The sequence below is a fragment of the Vulpes lagopus genome, chromosome 4 (genome assembly GCF_018345385.1).
Source record: "Vulpes lagopus strain Blue_001 chromosome 4, ASM1834538v1, whole genome shotgun sequence".
Classification (NCBI taxonomy): Eukaryota; Metazoa; Chordata; class Mammalia; order Carnivora; family Canidae; genus Vulpes; species Vulpes lagopus.
In genome coordinates, this window is record NC_054827.1 from 74533062 (window position 1) to 74554437 (window position 21376).

Here is a 21376-nt window from a genome sequence, read left to right on the forward strand (position 1 = left end):
CTTTCTCTCTCTCCCTCTCTCATAGAAAAATCTCAGGTGGCTCAGTCAGTTAAGCATCTGCCTTCAGCGTAGGTCATGATCCTGTGGGATCCTGTGCCCCATATTGTTCTCCTCACTCTATGGGGAGTCTGCTTCACCCTCTACCTCTCCCCCATCTTGTGCGAGCTCTCTCTTTCGCTCTAACACGTGCTCACTCTCTCTCAAAAAAAATTTAAAAATGTAAATACAACTTAAATATCCTTAAGATTGATTTTTTTTAATTTCAAAGTAAAAGCAGGGAAGTAAACTCTTTTCTAATATAGCAAGGGCTACTTCTAAAGTGTTTTTTGGATACTTAACTATAAATACAAATTCTGGGGATAACTTACTGTGATATATAGAAGTCCATGTAAATTGGGGCACCTGGGTGGCTCAGGGGTTGAGCATCTGCCTTTGGCTCAGGTTGTGATGCCGGGATCCTGGAATCCAGTCCCTCAGCAGGCTCTCTGCATGGAGCCTGCTTCTCAGGAGTGTTGTTGTTTTCACATTCACCTTTCATGTCCTCTGCTGTGGGAGGAAACTAAAACATAATGATTTCTTGGCCTAGGGTCAGAAAAACAAAGGAATTTGATTCCATTTGTGTGCTTAAGTCTTCTTTTTGTTTACGTCTATGGATGATAATAGAGAGGAGTTGATTTGGAGTGAAAAAAACACCAGGCTCTTTCCTGGAAAGGAACCCCATGAAACCTCAGGAGCACCACATCCCATGCTATAAAGAGGGTGACCCCACTCCCCATCCCCAGGTATAGTCTATTTGGTTGAGAGCAGAGACCAAAGACCAAAGAGATAGAATAGCAGATCCTGTGTGGAAAGGAGTGGCTCAAACAAGAAGAGGTACAGAAGCTTCTAGTGAAGAGTTGGTGTTTGTGTTTTGGCTAATACTCAGGGCTCAATGAAAAAATCCTTCTGAGAGTTGAGACAGTTACACACTTCTCAGGCAGAGTTGTGAACATACTCCATCTCTATCCTGTGCTTTCTTTCCTTTACCTTTTCTCTCCTCTATCTTAACTTGTTCCTCTTCTTCCTTTTAGGGAATCTTTTTCCTACCTTTCTATTTTTCCTTTTGCCTATGTCTCCTTTTATTGCTATCCTCTTACATCCATCTGTTTCCATTAACTCACCATGATGTGGAGCTGTAGAGACACATGCATAGTGGTCAGGAGTTCAAGTCCTGGAGTCGGCCAGAAATCTGGCTCTCGTGTATGACCTTGGGCATTTTATTCACCCTGAGTCTCACTTTTCTCATCTGTAAAATGGGGCTAATAATATTACTGTAGCATTACAAAATAAAATGGTATGTAATGACATCTAGCCCAGGCCCTGAAACTAAATGCTTAATAAGTACAGACCTTTTGTTTGGGTTTTAATATATCCTATCTCCTTCCAGAAAAATAATGGAAGTAGATGACAATACATGCAGTGTAACAAGTGACTATGTAAGTAAAGGAATCATACTAGTGGCCAGAGAGGAGGAGGGTAAATCAGGTACTAGTGGTGAATGTGCTACATAAAGCACAGAGCTTAAGAATGAAACAGAGGAAGATCAAAACTTGGGATCTGGGCTTCCCAGCAAGTAGATGAAGGGAAATGCTATCATTTTTCATAATCTTCTTAATATTTTTCTATTAAGCCTATTGTTGCTCAGTGAAAGCCCAATTAACAGCCAGTATTAAGATCACAGAAATTCTTACTCGAGAGCCTCCGTGAAGTTGAACAAAATCTCTAGAGTTAAATACTATTCTGTGCTTCACAAAATTCTCTCTTCTAATTTCCCTCAATAGAGGCTGCTATAACACCAAAATGCAATTCAGTAAAAGCGACTCTGGCTCTACAGGGTATGAAATTTGGAGCCAGACAGACTTGGATTGTGACTCTGCCATTGACTTGGTGGGTGGTCCCGAGCAAGCAATTGGATGGTGCTTAGGTTGTTTCCTCCCCCTGGAAAACAGCTATTAACCCCAACTTTGCATAATTATCCTGAAGATTATTGTATAAAAAGTACCTAACTCGGGACTAGGTACATGACCACAGACAATAACTATTATTTTGAGGTAGCATAGCCATGGGGTTTAAGTATGTTACTCTCAAATGGTTTGGCTAAATCCAAAAATAAAATTGAGAAGATCTAAACGGGAATGCTTGTCCTTCAGGCAACCTTCCATAAATACAATTTCTCATGACTGATTTTTGATAGGCACTGGGCAGCGAGCATTCAGCGTTATCCTCTTTTGACAAGTACTTGGAGTGCAAATATTCTGTTGCCAATTAGGGACAGACCATGCTTTAAGCCTCAGCTGAGATGGGAATATAGTTGACAACTCTTTTAAAAGTTGAGAAGCCTAACCAAAACATACGTCTGTAAAATGCCACCTCGCCTCCACATGGACATGGGCTGAGAATGGGACAAGATTTTTCTCACAAACCTCAAAATTCTATGCCAAAGAGCATGACTGTGATTATTTTAGCCTGCAAAAATGTTAGAGTGCTGTGAAACGCCCACTGCCTGAGGCATAAGGAAGGTCCCACTGGAGCACTTACAGCATGGCTAACCTTCTAACTTCGTGCAAGTCCTCCAACAAAACCTGCTGCCCTTACGTGACAAAATCCTACTCAGGGGTTAGCTTCATAAGCAAGTAAATTGTAACAGAGCATCTGCCAAAAACAATGATTTGGGTTTTAAGGTGCTCGAAACTAACACTATTTTTTTAATACTAATAGTAGGTTGTGTCTTTCTTAAACTCACATCTATCTTGTCACGATAAAGCTATGACATCAGTACATTAGGGAATCCTTTTTCTCTTTTCTGTTGCTCTGTGTACAGCTCAGTCGAAAACGATAACAGGTCATTAATATACAATTTTAAAAGGAGATGCATGTTGGTACAAAGGTGGAAAGAATTCCCATGATCTCAGAAGAATTCCTATCCATCAAGACAACTTGCCCACAAGACCCAACTCAAGATGACAGAAAGGAACGAGGTTTTGTAGGATCATTAGTGGCCTGGAGACCCAGAGAACCCCATGCAGCTTATTCATAGTGAATTCTTGTCCATTGTGAGAGGTCTCGGAATGAACTATCTGAAAACATACAGTTTGAGGCCAATTCCCTGAAAGGATCAGTGGTACAATGCCATGCATAGAACATACCTGTTCCTTAGGTAAAATTTTGGTCTGAGAAGTTTGAATTGCAAATTATTAAGGGGAAAACTAGCCCAGAATATCTCATAATATAAGGGTTGGCCACACTAGACCTGTCACCTACTGCTAGAATTGACATAGGTGAACAAACATACAAGGCTGGAAACCACCTTTAAGCAGATCTGAGGGCAAAAAATCCTCTGTATCTCTACTTTTCTAAACAACTACACTGTGTGAAGGGTGTTGTTGGAAGCCAATTGGAAACACAGTAAATTTGGAAGAATTTCCCAGGCTAGGCTTCTTTTCCCCTGTTTTATAAAGCATAGCAACTGAGATCTCCCTCCATTTACAGGTCAGGAAATTATGTCCCAAAATGATTCCTTGTCCTGAATTTTGAGACCTAATAGAAAAACTTAGTTCCTTCAATGTGGGTTACCTTGATTTACTAAGACAATGAGAAAAATTGAATTTGGGTGTTGAATTTCAAATTACATTTTGTCTGCTTATCCTGCTTTCCTAATGAAACAATTACCAAGAAAGTAAGCCCCACATCTTCCAGAATACAGAGGGATTAGAGACTGTTTTAATTTACCAGAGGGCTATTGGGAAGGAAGAAAGGAGACCTGTTTCTATTTAAGTCTCTCCTGCATGGGGCACCTGGGTGGCTCAATAGGTTAAGCATCTGACTCTTGGTTTCGGCTCAGGTCTTGATCTCAAGGTTGTGAGCAGGAACCCCTGTTGGGCTCTGTGATCAGGTGAGGAGTGTTTGAGATTCTCTCCCTCTCCTTCTCCTCCCCCACTGGTGCGTGTGCATGCACTTCTCTCTCTCTCTCTCTCTCTCTCTCTCTCTCAACATTTTATAGCCTGTTTTCTGGGAAGCCTCTGGGGCATTATGTGAATTTCACCTGGTGGGTTGATGGTGTTAGAAAGACTGAGAACCTCTGATGGATGCCCATAATGGTTCCCTAAATTAGCTGATCAATAGAAATGCTGAGGATAATAATTAATAATTATTTAATTATTAATAATTAAAATTATGGATTTCAGGGCCCCACTGCCCCACTGAGTTAGTCTGGTAGGTGCCAGCAGTGGTGGACAAATTCTAAATTTTTTAGAAGTTGTAAGAATTACAGTGAAGGGTTTGAATTGTCCTTCTTACCTTCTTTTATATATGTATGTATAGAAAGCCAAATTATAGTTTCAGACCTGTCTGGATCTGGGGACTCAGGTGATTGAATCAGAACTCAGTTTCTTGTCGTTTGTTACCTTGGTTTTCATTTGTGCCAACATTGATCCCCAAGCAAGATATCCCCTAGGTGGCAGTCAACACCCCCAGGCTTACAGTCTTTTAGCTTTTGGTCAGGAGAAAAGAGATTCTCTTTTTCAGGAGGTCCAAAGACCCAGAGTTGAATCTCATTTGTTCTAATTGACCTATCCTTGAGCTTGCTGCTATCACCAGGAGCTGGTAATGCTCTCATTGACCCAGCCCAGATCAAATGTCCATCCATCTGCAGCCAGTGGCCGAATCTACTCCATCAGAAACCATCAACTGGTGGTGGTGGAGAACTTCCACAAGGAAGTTCAGAGTGCTAAATAAAGAGACAAGGGATGTCAATTGTGCATTGATGGTGAATGGGCCAACAGTTATTAATAAAGCCAGTAATCATCATATAATTGAATCACTAATGAGAAGAAGAATTACCACACATAAAAAAAATAAACTGGTTAGCTGATCTTTGTGGGGGGAGTGGAGCCTTCTCACCCTTCCTCTCCCTACTCACTGGCGGGTGTTGCGGATCAAGTCAGACTCCTCCCACTAGAACTTGCCTAAGATTGCGGAAGCAGTATAAGAATCAACAATGAAAGCAAGTCCCTCTACCCCCCAGAAAAGGGATCATCACTATACTTTTTTAGATAACCAGTGCATCAGGACACTAATACCCTTGTAATCGTCAAAAAGATGGTGGAATTGAAAGGTTATGATAGTAGCAGATTTCAACTACTTCTGTATAGTAGGCGAGATACATTTTAGCTGTGCCAAGGTACTGGGTGAGTCTTGAAGGTGTGAGAAGATAAGAGGTTTTCAGCAAGGTATAAGATTTCTCTGTTACAGGTTTTCAGTACCAGTTATCAACTACATTTCTTATCTTTGACACCTTTTATCTTTAACACAGTCTTTAAGATGGATCTTAAAATGGGGAAGGAGAACTTCTTAAGGCAGATTAATAAAATGATGCATTTAAGTCACATAATACTGGAATACTCTTTTACATTTAACAAGCTTTAAAAATACATCTTTTCAAATGATCTGGAAGAGAGGCTACAAAAATTGTCTTAAAATCCTGTCAAACTTTACCATCTTGTTTCTGGAAATAAGATCATGAAGTAGAGTTTTAAAATTATGTCAGAAAATGCTTGCTTTACCCTCAACTTAATTTTCCTATCTGCAGTATGGGAATAAAAAATAATTAAAAATTATGAAGGTGAAAAAAGTTAAATGGTCTCTTGGGACATAGAAGTAGATATAATTACTCTTCCGTGGTGATAATTTTATTTAATTAACATTATTTAAAGCTGCCTTCCTTTTCAGTTCCTATTGAGGTTTCAAAATAATAAAATTTCTTAAATATATTAATAGCATGATATTAATCCCATGTTAAATTATTTCCTAAGAAGTGAGATAAACTATATCATTAAGAGCATTTAATGAACTTTCATATTATAATTGATATTTCCATTCTACAGTTGAGGGGGAAGGGTCCATAAATAATCACTTTATAGTTAATGGATACACACTTCCCATGGGATGAATAAAGAAAAGTATGGATAGCTATAGATACAATATAAATTTATATACACATGTCTTCTGTTATATCCAGACACACACTTGGTAAATTTATTTATACATAAACTATTTTATTCTGAGTACTAAAATGTTGCAGCTGTTTTGGGGCTCTCATTATCCATAAAGTTTCTCAATAGAAAAAAAAGACTAAATTGTTGTATAAGAGAAATCTTAGAACACATTTTCGGCCCTTTTCAATCTTTCACTGTGTTCCTTTTTTTAGGCTCTGCCTCTCTATCTGTATGCCAGTTAGCCTTTATTTTGCATAGACTAGGGATAAAGAAGAGAGACACATAGTTATAAACAATCCAGAGGATCCATGATAGTTGGTGTGATATGTATTTTGTTTTCAGTGAGTATATTGCCCTCTCTTTGACACCAGCCCCATCCCTTTTACTTTTGCTCTGACTTGCAACGAGGTGCCCTTTTCTGGTTGATAGTTAGAAGCCATACACCTCCACCTGCCTCCTCCAGATCAAGCTATCGCTAGGAAAGAGACACATGTCGTCCATCTTTATGACACCAGTAAACACTGAGTCCAGAGTTGCGTCTGAGTCAATTACTTTATTAGAGCAAGAAATGTGACAAACACTTCTGGACAGAAGTGTGGTCAAACATGTCTGAAAGGCAACCACATGAATGAGAGAAAGGCAATGTTGCCACAACAGTGAACCTCTGAAAGGTGAGCTGGATTCAACCCAGTGTCGTTCACTTAGAGGACAAAGCCACACCTGTCGTCCTGGGAGATAGAGTCGCTCTGTGGCAATGACAGCGGAACAGGGAGCCAGTTTAGATTGCAGCAATTGATAGATGGAGAACATGGCTGTAAAAACAATGGGAAATCTGCCAGGGCTCACCTGCTTTGCCATGCTTGATAGAAGTTATTTAACTTGCAAACGTGTGGATTAAGCTTTACTCTGGAAAAAAATTTTTTTTAAGAAAAGTGTGCAGTAGTTTAGGAAGATAGAGGATTTTCTTAGAGTTTTAGAAGTGCTCAAGTAAAAACAGTTGGAAGCAGTTTTCAGATTTATTTCACTTTTCCTGCTGTGTTCAGCAGTTTTCATTTCTATTTTCTTGATGTAATATACTGAGAAAAACAAACCCAACCAACCAAAGGGAGCTGCTGACTATTGCTGACCAAAAGAATAAAACAAATGCCTCTTAACATTTTCCTGCCATATTGGTGGATGTGGGAGCAGTGGGGGCAGTGAGAAGTTTCATTTCCTAATAGGTGGTACTGTAGGTAACTTGGCAGTAGCCATCACTAAGGAATCCACATGAAAACCAAAGACTCTGAGCCCAAAGTAAAAGGGCTCCCCAGCACAATTACCAAGTAGAAAACATTGTTGGACTTATCCAGTAGTGCTTTCTTCTGACCAGGGAGGTTGCCCTTGCCTGCCCTGTCCTCATCGTCCTGCACTAAGTTTTGCTTCTGTTTTGCCCTATTTAACTTTTTTCAGCCTGTTGCTCTCTGCTATCCTTCCTTTTCTATTTTTTTTCATATCTTCAAGTTTTCGTTAGACTTTCTTGGAGAAGACTCCTTGGAATCTTTTTCTCATCCTGTCAGCTACCTCCTAGTCATAGGATAAGGAACTGAACATTTTCTTTTCCTAAATTGATTGTATTACTCATGGGAATTTACAATTGCTGCATAATAGTCTCACCTTAGGGTGGTGGTATTTTATTACTATCTTCATTGCCTGCCTCTGGGACCTTGCTTTGCCCATTATAATTAACAATGAGATTGATGTTTGCTTTAACCATTTTTTAAGTCTTTGCAAAATTTCTCTGAACTCAAAGGAGCAACAGTTGTCCAAAGAATCGTCATATAGATAGTCTCATTCACTAGCATTTTAAACATTTCAAGAGTATGAGCAAGGTACATCTAAGATCTATGATCATTCATTGCCTAAGCCTACTAGTTCTCAGTTCTGTGTTTTGGAATTTACCTCCACAGAAATTAAACTATTTTTATTTTATATATATTTATATATTTTTTTATTTATATTTATATATATATTTATTTTATATATATTTTTATATATTTTTTAATTTATATACCATAAATTCACCAATTTAAATGTATAATTTACAGATTTTTAGTAAATTTACAGTGTTGTACAACCATCATCCCAAAAAGATCACTCATGCCAATTACATTCACTCCCACCTCCAGCCTTTAGCAACCACTAGTCCGTTTTCTACCTCTAGTGATTTGCTTTTTCTGGACACTTCATAATGTCCAGAATTCATAAATAGAATGGTGTAAAAGTAGTCCTTGTACATCTGACTTGTTTCATTTAGTGTAATGATTCTGAGGCCATGACACAGAATGTGTCAGAAGTGTCGTCTTTTTATTGTTGTAGCATTCCAGTGTGTGGATACGGCACATTTTCGTTTTTCCACTCACCGGGTTATAAGCTGGGTTGTTTTCATTTGGGAGGTATCATGAATAATGCTGCTATAAATAAACATTCATGTACAAGGCTTTATGTGGGCGTATGTTTTCTTTTCGGTGATAACTAGAAGTAGAAGTGTTGGTTCCTATGTTAAGTTTAGATTTGTTTACCTTTTTAAGAAACCACCAAACTGTTTTTCCAAAGTGACTACACCGTTTTACACCCCCATCAGCATTTTATGAGAGTTCCAGTTTCTGTAATTCTTGACCATTCAGTATTTTCTGCTTTGATTATATCCATGTAATCAAGCAGTGTGGCCTTGCAGTTTAATTTATGTTTCTCTAGTGACTAATGATGTTGAGCATCTTTTTATATGCTTATTAGCCATTAATATGTTTTCTTTGGTAAAATGTCTGTTCAAATCTTTTGCCCATTTTTTAATTTGGGTTTTATCTTTGTATTATTTTTAAGTGTTCTTTATATACACTGGATACAAGTCCTACCTACATCGGATATATGATTTGCAATTATTTTTCCCCCAGCATGTGGCTTGTCTTTCCATTTTCTTAATAGCATCTTTTGAATCACAGAAGTTTTTAACTCTAATGAAGTCTAATTTTTAAATGCATATTTAAATCGTGTTTTGGTGCTGTTTCTGTGAATTCTTTACCTAGCCCAAGGCCAAACTATTTTCTCCTTGTTTTCTTCTAGAAGGAGTTTTATAGTTTTAGCTCCATGATCAATTTTGTATTAAGTTTTGTATATGGTAATTTTATTACTTTTAAAGATAGATTCATTTATAGCACCCTGCTAATTTCCACGTGTATACTTAAAGATATTTCTGGGAAGATTCTGAAGGCAAGTAGAAAGGGGCAGTTTTTTGGTCTATCTGACCTAAATCCAAACTGATTTATCTTTTGGTTAGTATTTAAATTTACTTTTTAAAGTAGTCACCTATATTTTTCTTTGAGAGGACATTAAATTCCAGAGAGCTCAAGAACCCTCCTGAAGCTTGTGTATAAATACTGAGCAAAGTAGTCTTTGAGTCACTATCCCAATAATGAATATCCAAATAGATTGTCCGGAAGAAACTGATGATCATCACACAAGAGCTTAACCTCAGAGTTATCCCATCTGAACCTATGATTATGCCTCCTTAGCATCCTCTTAAGAGAATACAATATTTAGTTATTCAGCAAAACTGGTAGTAATAATACACTGATAGAAAAAGCCAGAAAGTTTTGATTCAAAAAATACTTGAAGTATAAATGTTTGTTGAGAATCATACATCAGTACCATGTGGCTCAACAAAACGTGTCCACTCCCAACAGGTTATTTTTAGAAATGAGGTTTTACAGGCAATCAAATACAGCAACAAAAAATGCCTGAAAGATAATACATGTCAGCATCTCTGTGTCAATGAAGTGAAAGCTTTTCTGAAAATGAAATGGCCTTCTTTTAGAACTCTGGAATCCTAAACTACCAGACATTTCAGGAACTATTTTGGCTGAAAATGATAGGAGAGATTTTTCTTTTTCATAAATTTTATTACAGTGGAAATGGTTTTTGTATCTCTAACAGTTTGACAAGAGCTAATTACAATGCGCTCATCTGCTTGGCGGACTAATTTGAGCCATCGGGCATCAACACCATAGACATGCAGCAGCATTGCAAATGATACGCATGCTTCCCTTGCTCCAAGAATTTGTACTTGCTATAAAAGAAAACAGATTTGGACAGCCCTGAAAAAGTTGGGTTTGGTTTGAAGAAAACATTTCAGAATTACATTAGAGCTGGCCTACAAGTGAACTAAAAATACCTGCTCATCTCAGTGGTCTTGGCCCAGGGCCTTTCCTTTTACTGTAAAAGTCAGGCTGTTGGAACAGTTGGAGTTCAGCTTGCTTGCTGTCTAAACTAGTGTTCTCTGATAACTTCTGTTACCACTGAAACACAAGCCCTGTTGCATTTAAGAGAATGTTTGGAGGTGTGGAAAATAGCCAAGAGAAATGTCTACTTAGCGCTCAAACCTCTAGGCTTCCCGTGCGGTAACTACACCACTTAGATCTGTTAAGAAATGGGAGAAAGGCATTCATCAGTAAACATTACACAGCAAGGGTAAAAGATGGAATGGAGTAAAGAGGCTGTTAAAATCAGCCTAAGATGATTATTTGAATTGCAAAGAGAAATGTTCAGACATAGCTAGAGCTGCTAAACATAACTCTTGAAGTTTTTCCAGAACAGAGGGATTGGGGGGAATGAGACCAGTGAAGGAGAAAATTAGAAAATTAGAAGACAGAATGGGAGATGAAGTTTCAGAAGCTGCTAAAAAAGCTAAAATATATGATATTATTAGGTCTTAAATATATTTATAAAGGTGAATATTTTAAAATGTGCCTTCTGATTTTGGCTCTGTGATTTTAAGATTGAAGTGAAGATATTAAATCTGGACAAAGAAATCACCAACGGTAACCGCTAGGTTATATTGTGAAGGATAAAAAAGAAAGATCAGAAATCAGTAGCCCAGGGAAGATATTCATGATAAGTTGAATAAGTCTGAGTGAGATAATTTGAGTGGAAATGAATCATAATTGTCCCAGACATCCCCAAATTTGGCAGAGAACAACCCTCTGCACATCAGCTGCTGTATAAAAAAGCAGTCACCGTAATTGATCATCTGCTTTTTTAAAGGCATTCCTGTTCAGTGACATAGAATGGGGAGTATAAAGACTACAGTACTAATTTTTAAAGTAACTTGTATCACAGACTTTACTAACATGTGTTTGGCTGGGTATCCTATTTTCTGGCACAGTATGTAGAACAGAGGGAGTTTCCCCCCATGAGCAACTGAAGTGCCAGCTGTTGCCCTAAATATTGTACCTGTTCATGACGGAGATAGCTTTAAAGCCAGATTTCGAGCTTAAAGAAAATTTTACATTTTGTACATCAGCAAACATTGGTATCAGATTCGTAAGTCTAGTTATAGCATTTACACACACAAAGAAGGGAGTTGATCAAGAATGTACTTCAAAAATAGTAATGGTAACAGATTCATTTATCTAAAAATGTAAGAGATGGGGCACCTGGGTGGCTCAGTCAGTCACGCGTTGGTCTCTTGATTTTGGCTCAGGTCATGATCTCAGGATTGTGAGATGGAGGCCTACATCAGGCTCCTCACCTAGCAGGGAGTCTGCTTGTCCCCCCCACTCATGCATGCATGCTCTCTCTCTCTCAAAATCTTTAAAAATAAATATATATTTTTATATATTTATATATACACATAAATATATATAAATATATAAGGTGACTGTCTTTAATAAGCATTTAAAAATCTTTAAAAAGAAATATATTTTTATATAAAAAATATATAAAAATAAAGTGACTGTCTTTAATAAGCCTTAATTAACCTTTACAGCACTTCAAAAGCCTAGAAAACATATAGAAATGGCATATGTGTATGACAGTGTCTCCAAATAATATTTATAAAATACATAGAAATATATAAAAATTGCACATTTGTATGACCTTATCCCCAAATGATATTATTTACCTATTTAATCCTTTAATTTGTTAAATAATTACTTAAGAAGTGAGAGAGCTATTGGAATATTATATAATGACTTGAACATCACAAAAATAAAAGATACCTTTTCATTGGCACTGGGGGCATTAGCACTTCTTTTTAAGCTAAAGCACGGAACGTTCTTTACCTCTACGAATGGGACAGTCACAAGTCCTTTTAGATCCAGCTGCAGCCTAGAGAAATGGGACACTAGAGAAAGACAAGCTTCAACGAGCCTAACACCCTTAACATATTCTTCTATGTTTCTTTGGAATGGTCCTTCAGTATTTTTTTTTAAAGTATTCTTAACTTGATTTCAACAACCTCTTCGTGGACCAGATAGTATCAATTCCTCTTTATTATTCATATTTGGTCATTTTAAACAATACAGTAAATATGTGTTGATATGTAATCTGCAAGAATGACTTTGCATGCCACCTGATTTCGAATGAGCAGAACTTCTATGATTAATAAGGCTATTAAACTAAAAACATAAGTATATTTGGTACTATGGCAGGCATTACAAATTCCTGGGGAATGTACTAATTTCTAATGAAAGAGACCCCAGAGAATCAACATTCTCCAGGCATCTATAAGCATTTGTCACTTTCATTCTACATCCCAACTTTTACTAACATTAGACTCAACAACATTGCAGGGATTTCTTATCAGTTATTCATCTGCGGTTGATGTGATGCTCCAGTTGGACATACTCTGGGCTTTACATTTTGGAGTTGTCAGTGTTCTCAAAGCAAAGCCAGAGCCTTTCATCTCTGACTTTGATAAAAATGACATGAAATATCAGTACAAGTTGTAAGCTGAAAGAGAAAAAAATATCTAAATAAATAACTTCCCAAGCCTCCTGGCTGGCAGGTTCTATTGATATAATATCTCCATCAGGGGAAGTAGTGTGCATTATGCTATGATTGGTTGATAGCACCGTCTTTGAGCTTGTTTGGGTCCATTTTGTTGTGGAGATTCTTCAGTAGGTGTTTCTGTGAATCGTATGTAAGACATCTTCGAATGAGTTCGATCTAGTTGTCACATGTGCTTTAATAGATGGAGTCAAGCTGTGCTTTTCAAAAGGCATCATAGGTTGTACTGAGATTGTGGACTTTAAGTTTCAGGAAGCAACTTCAAAAGCCTATTGTACAATTTCACAAAATAATTATAAGTTACTGATTTGTATTTCTGATTTGTATTTATAAGTAGTCTATAGAAATCTGGAGAAACAATACCTTTTCAACACTATTAGCAAATAACAACCTAAGTTACGTTATATATACATTCAACTCAAAATTCTACCAACACACCAACCAATCTTTTTTTTTTTCCTACTCCTAACCATATATTCCTCCTGTCATCAGAAAAGAGATAGATGTTTTTCTTGATCTATTTTGCCTAATCAATATAAGGGATCATTTTGTAGAAAGTGAGTTTTGATTTTTTTTGCTCTAAACACACAAACCACTCACACACACACACACAGCACAACAAAACACAGCAAATCAACAGTCTTGTCAGTTTGGTGTCTGGTTGAAACTACTCAAAAAGAAAGCGGTAGAAGGAGTCTTCTCGATTCTAATTCTATTTTATATATATATATATATATATATATATATATATGTATTTTTTATTGGAGTTCAATTTGCCAACATAGAGTATAACACCCAGGTCTCATCCCATCAAGTGCCTCCCTCAGTGCCCATCACCCAGTCACCCCATCACCTGCCTGCTTCCCCTTCCACTCCCCCTTGTTCATTTCCCAGGGTTAGGAGTCTCTCATGTTTTGTCACCCTCTCTAATTTCTCCCACTCATTTTCTCTCCTTTCACCTATAATCCCTTTTACTATTTCTTATATTCCCCATATGAGTGAAACCATATAATGATTGTTGTTCTTCGATTGACTTACTTCACTCAACCTAATACCCTCCAGTTCCATCCACATTGAAGCAAATGGTGGGTATTCGTCGTTTCTAACGGCTGAGTAACATTCCGTTGTATACATAAACCACATCTTCTTTACCCATTCATCTGTCTATGGACACCGAGGCTCCTTCCACAGTTTGGCTATTGTGGATATTGCTGCTATAAGCACTGGGGTGCCAGTGTCTCAGCTTTTCATTCTAGTTGAGAGAAGGAAAGAGAAGCCCCTGTATATGAGTATCTGTATGAGGCTCTTTTGAACATGGTAAGGCTCCTTTATTGTTGTGTAGTGATCCCAGAAAACAGCAAAAGAAGTTAGAGCAATCCAGTGGGTCTAAGGTTGTCACCATTTCCCTGCTGTTTATTTTAGAAAACAGTCCGAATGAAGCAAAAACTCTCTTCAAAAGAGCAACATCTCTTTAAAACCACCTTGAAAAGCTGTCAATATGCTGGGGATTAATCAGGTTCATTTTGTGTATCTTCTCTTTTCATTGGAGGCGGTACAAAAGGCTTCAGTGGAACCAACCAGATATAAAGACCTTAGAGCAGGTGGTGATGCCATCTGGCTATTTAAATCAAGGCAAAACCACCCCCTTCCCAGAAGATGAAGTTCTGAAGAATGATGATGTGTAGAGTCTGACTTAATCCAAGTCAGAATAAATGAGCAGAGTGGGTTAACAGCCAGGTCTTCTTCATGTTTTTAAGAAAAGTTAAATGTTAATAGATGGTGAGAAAAAGTCTAGAGCAAACAGTAATGATTGAGTGAAGTTTTTTTCTAATACTACTGTCTCACCCTAAGTCCTTAAGTCAGAATTCATGCCATGGGAAATAGATCTACCCTTCTTCTGTACTCTTTTTTTTAAAGACTTTATTTGATTATTTATTCATTTACTTAGAGCTGAGGGAAGGACAGAGGGAGAAAGAATCCCAAGCAGACCCCTTGCCAAGTGCAGAGCCTGACATGGTTCTCAGTCCCACAGCCCTGAGATCATGACCCGAGCCAAAACCAAGAGTAGGGTGCTAAACCAACTGAGCTACCCAGGTGCCCCATTCTGTAAATATTTGTTTATGTGCATACCATTTCTTCTTTGCTAAGTTGAGGATGGTCTATTGGCTATGCGAGAGAATTGGCAATGTTTCTCAAAGAGGAGTGCTGGTAGCATTGGGGTCAGGAAAATTTTTCACAGGGCAAGATTCTTCTACATAGTTGGGGGGGGTTTCACACCCTGGCTCTACCCACTAAATGCCAATATTCCCCCCTCTCCCACTCCACTGGGCAGTGAAAAATATCCCCAAGTATTTCCAAATGAACCAGGGGGGAGGAATGACCCTCTTCCCTTCCTTGCCTCCTTTCTCTCCCTGTACCTACAAGGATTTAACAAAGTGTTTGATGTGATTATTTGCCAAGGACACTTTCTATGCTCTTGAATCATATTTTTAATTCAAAATTTTTATAACCTTGCTGATGGCTTTTCAAAAAGAAAAGCTGTATTTGTAGGTCCCACTTTACCTTCCCTAGCTTTCTTTTAAGGCCAGTCTTATTTGTAGAATTGAAATAGTTTCCTTTGAAGGATTAATTACCATAAGCAGTTTTTAATATACTTCTAAGCACCTTAAAGTTGTTTTTTATTATTGTTGTTTTGGTTTGTATTAAAGTACTGCCTAGTCCAACAGACAAATGTTATGTATTTATTATCCTTCTAATTTGAGGCCTCTCTCATGTCAGAGAATATTCCCATATCAGATATTCTCAGTTAGGTTAAGCATATATGTACTTTGGATACATTTCCTCATTCTCTCTTACCTAAAATAGATATTATTGGATGATGAAACAAATAAGAAAACGTCTGAGAGGGAATGCTGGGTGAAAAATGGGTTAATACTGTGAAGGCCTGAATGTGAATGTGTTAAGTTTAAGAAAAAAATGAATTGAAATTAGGGAGGAAAAGGATTTTCTAAAAAGGCCGTGAAATAATTAATTGTTTTGTAGGAGAGGGCCTTTCCATGTAGGCAGAGAATTTTTTCTTCACTTCTTTCTGAAGAGACAGTCAAATAGAGAATCTCATCTCTTAATTAGAAAGAAAAATACTCATCAAACACATCTCATCACTGGAGAGCTAATGATCCACAGCTGTTAGTCTGAAAGGGCAGGCTTTTTTCCTGAACAGTAGGAAGTGTTAATCATTTTGGATGAGATTTCTTTTTAAAATATACTGTAGTTTGCAAAAGAATAGGATATTCAATATTCCAACTTAAATGATTTTTTTGAAGTGTGCTCCCCCAGGGACACTGTCATGTGTTGCACTGAATGATCATTGAATGCAGGCATCTTCCACTGCACTTCAATGAGAGCATCAATTGATGGGATGATGTGAATGGCCCTGTCCTGCCTGGGACTCTTAAGACCCCAGGCTCAAAGAAAGAAAAATATGCATGTCTTACACCTCCTAAGAAATGATGTTACTCTAAGATCTTAATATTTTGAATCATTCACTCTACTTTATATAATTTGCCTTGCTTAAATACAAGTGAGAAGCCTTAGTTAGCCCACCTTCACTTAACTTCTAAGGGAAATGGGGTTTTTGTTTGTTTGTTTAACCTTTGGGTGAAAAAGTAAGGTGTTTTTTTTTTCTGTAAAAATGTAATTGGCTCATTCATTTTCTAATCTCTGGCTTTACAGGCACCTTGCTAACCTTTTCTAAACAGTTTGGACAGAAGAAAACCCCATTTGATAGAAACCCTGTGAATAGCCAACTTTTGATTATTCAGAACCATGCGAGATAGTGAGAAAGGAGAAGAATGAAATTGGGCTCTGCAAACCTCATTTTGACCATTAGTTGTTGACCTCTCTGCCATGTGAAACCTTTACCAGACACCTAAGAAGTGGTATTCCATTTCTTTGCACTGATGTAAAAGTAGTAATCCCAGGGCAAGAGGAAGGAAAGAAATAGACATACAGAAAATCTAAAAATTGAATGAGCAGTCCGTAAATAACTGATAACTTTAGAGCATCAATATTCACCATAAAATCCTTCACCTTAGAGGCAGTGAAGTACTGGTGGAAAAATATCCTGGATTAGGGATCAGAAGACTTGACTCTGCTACTCAGTAGCAGGTGTCTGTAGGCAAGTCTCAAACTTGAGCCTCAGTTTACCCATTTGCAAAATAAACACAGTAGTCTCTGCCTTCTCAGCCTGCCTCTCAGGACTTTTCCTCTAAAGTTCATTTTATATAATGTGATATATGGCATTTGTTAGGATGAATTACATTATTTACCTTTCGGTAAATTATAGATTGTCAAAAAAGCCACACTGAATAGTCATGATTAAAATTTAGATTGCTTTTCAAGTCTAGCCCAAATAGACACCAAATAATTGCATTCTGCAATATTGATGCTAATATCCTAGGCGAGGTAACATTGATTTAGATAAAAGGTATTTGGATTTAAAATTTTAAAAATATATACAGGAATTGATAATCCAAAACTTGCTAGTTCAGAACGAGATTCTTTTATATCTGGGGTATGAGGTCATTGAAAATGGTTAACATTCAAAAACCTAATTTAAGTCTGGAGTTGCCAAAATCTGCAATGTGTGTTAATGCTATTTACTAGAAATAATGAGTTTATGTAAGGACCTGGATTTTTCTTGTTTCAACTATTAGCAAAAATTATAACAGCAATCCTTCTATTTAACACTTATGATTTCTTTCCAACAAACCCCTTTCACATACAAATCCCTCAAAGAAACACCATCCGTCTTCTATAACTGCTTAAAGGGGAATTATGGTATTGACCATTCCTGGAGTATTAGTTTATATGTTTTTTAATTTTTCAGAAACAATTTTAAATATGAAAAGCATTAAATTGATAATACTTAGACTTACTGAGCACTTTGTGATAAAGTGCTTTCATATACATTACAGGAGTTGTTCCCCATAGCCAAACTTGTGATAAAGGCAGGTGTTACCATTTACATTTGAAAAATAATAGACTCAAATAAAAAAGGATGACTGAGGTGCTCATGGTCCTGTGATGATCGAATAGAAATTGAACTAAAACCACTTTTCAGTCTTCTGGTCCAGACCATATTTATTCTACACTATTGTCTTCTTGGAAAAAGATTATGTGTCAGTTAACTTTTGCTGTATAACAAACCACTCCATAATTAGTTAGCTTAAGGCAACTACCATTTATTGAGTGATGACTCTGTGGGTCAGAAACTTGGACCAGGTTCAGTTTGGGTTCTGGCAGTATGGGTCAGGATAAATACTAAGACTTTTATGGTTTGTATTTATATTCTGTGAATGTGTCAGGGGTTCTTTTTTAAATTATTCCTTGATTTCTTTTCCCACCCCATTTTAGCCTGTTATATCTGAGTTTTTTCTCTCAAATTTAGGAATAAGTGGAGTCAGGACCAAGGATAGATCCTATATTGTTTTGGCTAAAAGCTAGAAGACCCTCTTCCTCCTCTGAGGGCACTCTTTATTAGAGGATCCTCTCCTGCTAACAAGTATAATCATCACTATAATACTATAGTGAATCGTTGCTTTTTTTCCTTAGTGATTCCTAGCAATCCGAAGAGACCATGTCATATCCTAATTTTGAACATCAACTATTATGTAGCATATAGTACATAGTAAATGTTCAGTAAGTATATTTTATTGTTAATCGGTGTTTGTTCTTTTTTAATTTGATCTTTTAAAATCTCCAGTTAGATATTGAGGAAGAAAAAAATGAGTGCTTTTGTATTTAGAATTTATTCAAAGCTTTCTTCCTTTAAAAAAAATGATATTCTCAACAGCAGAGGTTCCATGCTTAGTTACCCAAATACTAGATTGTTAACACAAAATAGGGAAGATTATTTTTCCACTGCCAGGATCCATGAAACTAATATAACTCTACCCTTTTTTCCCCTCTTTTCTATATTTCTCCTCATCCTGTATTCTGGTGCCCATGTTGTTAAGCCATATAAATACCACAGGTATCAATTAGATGTGTTGTGTCAGTTCTGAGTGCTGTATTTTAAGAAAGCTATTACTGTATGGATTTGGATATGGTGAGAGGATGATGTCCGCAATAGAGATGTGCCCAGAAACCATACCTTGTGGACTGGTTCTTTAAGCGACTAGTGATGTTGTATCTAGAGAAGAAAAAAGCATGATAGGTGTCTTGATTACTTAGTTATCATCTAGAAAGTTTATTCTATGCCATACCTATCCTCCAACTAACTCCAACACATAGACATTCCAAGTAACTTTATTTTGGGTGGCATCAGAACTCTGACACCAGTGGGTGGACATTACAGAATGGAATATAGATTTAAAATAAATACAGTTGGTGATACTTAGCTTTAGAATCATCTGAGTCCATCCATGAGTCCAGAACACACCAAGTCAAGTGAACATCCTCAGAAGAGGCAAACATATAGCAAAGTCCAAAAGGAAAGATGGTGGTCAAAACACAATACACAAGACAGATTATGAGTGTGTGGCCAGAATGGAAAGAGAAACTTTATGTGCCTCAGGGAGAAATTGGTCAGTGGCATCCCAGGTTGTAATTCTGAATATATTTTCACAAAGTTACCTGATGTTATATAATGAATATATAGTACTTTTACTAAGACAATTAGGTAGATTTATGTTAAAAGACTTGGGGGACACCTGGGTGGCTCAGCAGTTAAGAGCCTCCCTTCAGCCCAGGGCGTGATTTTGGAGTCCCAGGATCGAGTCCCACATGGGGCTCCCTAAATGGAGCCTGCTTCTCCCTCTGCCTGTGTCTCTCATGAATAAATAAATAAAATCTTTAAAAAAAAAAAAAAAGACTTGGGAACCTAGTACCTATTCATTAATGTGGCAAGTATTTATTGAACACCTTTTATTTCCAAGCACTGTTCTGGACTCTGGGATAGAATCGTGATCAAAAAGAAAAAGTCCTTATCCTTAAAGAGCTTATATTCTAGTAACTGCCTAAATTTTACAAATAAATGTGTAAAGAATTAATATGGACTCTAACCAAAAATAATTTTCCATTTTACATGTGTTCATGTCTGTCAAATTTGCCTTAATTCATTTCCTGAATAAAGAATTATCTTTTTAAAACTATATTTTAATAGAATAATCATAACCATCCATTATAATTTGTATCCTCTTTATACATATCGCATAAATTTCAAAAAATTAAATAGAAATATTTTATTTTTCTGGAAATCCTTCTACTTGTGAAAGGAAAGATGAGGTTCATGTCTCATTCATTGATATATTTGAAATTTTTCTTATTCAGGAACTTGAATCTGTAGTTACCGTGTAATTCTGTCCAAAAGTCATTTCTTGGGCGACTAAATCATTATTTGTTGGTACGTATCTGGGTTATGAATATCCCAAGAATCAGGATTTAATGTCACATTTTTTTTAAAAAAAGATGGCACAGTAATACCATAAATCTGTTTTAAATATTAGGGAAGGGATGATAAAGGTTATTGGGTCTACAGACCTGTGTTTAGAAGTGAAAACACTGAGGAAGAATGACTTTCCGGGGATCCCTGGGTGGCGCAGCGGTTTGGCGTCTGCCTTTGGCCCAGGGCGCGATCCTGGAGACCCGGGATCGAATCCCACGTCGGGCTCCCAGTGCATGGAGCCTGCTTCTCCCTCTGCCTGTGTCTCTGCCTCTCTCTCTCTCTGTGTGACTATAATAAATAAATAAATAAAAAAAAAAAAAAAAAAAGAATGACTTTCTGAGGCCTGGAATCTGTCTGCTGGCCTTTAGGCCGTGGGTTTCTCTACCACTTTATACAGGTTCCTTTTCTCTGCCATCCTATTAGGCTGTAGACTTGGCTGAAGTGTATTAAGAAGGCTGCAAATGGTCCATGCTGCCGTGCCTGATGTGAATGTTCTCAGGGCATTGCTCTTAACCCTCCTGGCCTGTCAAATGCATGATATCTATGTTACCCCAACCAGCTGGATCAAATTCCCACTTATACTATGGCTCGCCTAAATCTTGGCAGGCAGATGACTTTCCACTTTTCAGTAATAGAATAAGTATTACCTGAGGACCTTAGTTGATATTAGTTAACAATCTGAGTTTTGTAAGGTATTGATAAGCATTTGCACAATAATACAAATATTTGTGGGGCACTTACTGGGTACCAAGCCGTGTGTTGACATCTTAACACATTTCAGCTATTTAATTTTCATAACCTGTCAGGTGGATACACATCACTCCATTTTTCAGAGGCAGAAACTTAGGGGAGGATGGTGCCAGAAGTTATAGGACTAGTCAGCATTAGGAGTAGAATCCTGCTCTTCACTACCCTCACGAAATCACTTCACTTAACGTTGCTTCATTTGGCAGCTGGAGCCACAGATCCAGAGAATTTAGATGATCTCTTCAGGATTGTAAGAGAATAGTGGTGGTGGGGTGGGTGGTGGTGAGGGCAAGTCACACTTTGTACACTATGCTGCTTACTTTACAAT

The 21376-nt window shown here is 37.3% G+C and overlaps 1 protein-coding gene across 9 annotated transcripts in view; it reads left to right on the forward strand.

Moving 5' to 3' along the window:
* Positions 1-21376, forward strand: part of MCTP1 (multiple C2 and transmembrane domain containing 1) — a 349470-nt gene that overhangs the window by 228619 nt on the left and 99475 nt on the right. The window lies entirely within an intron of this gene.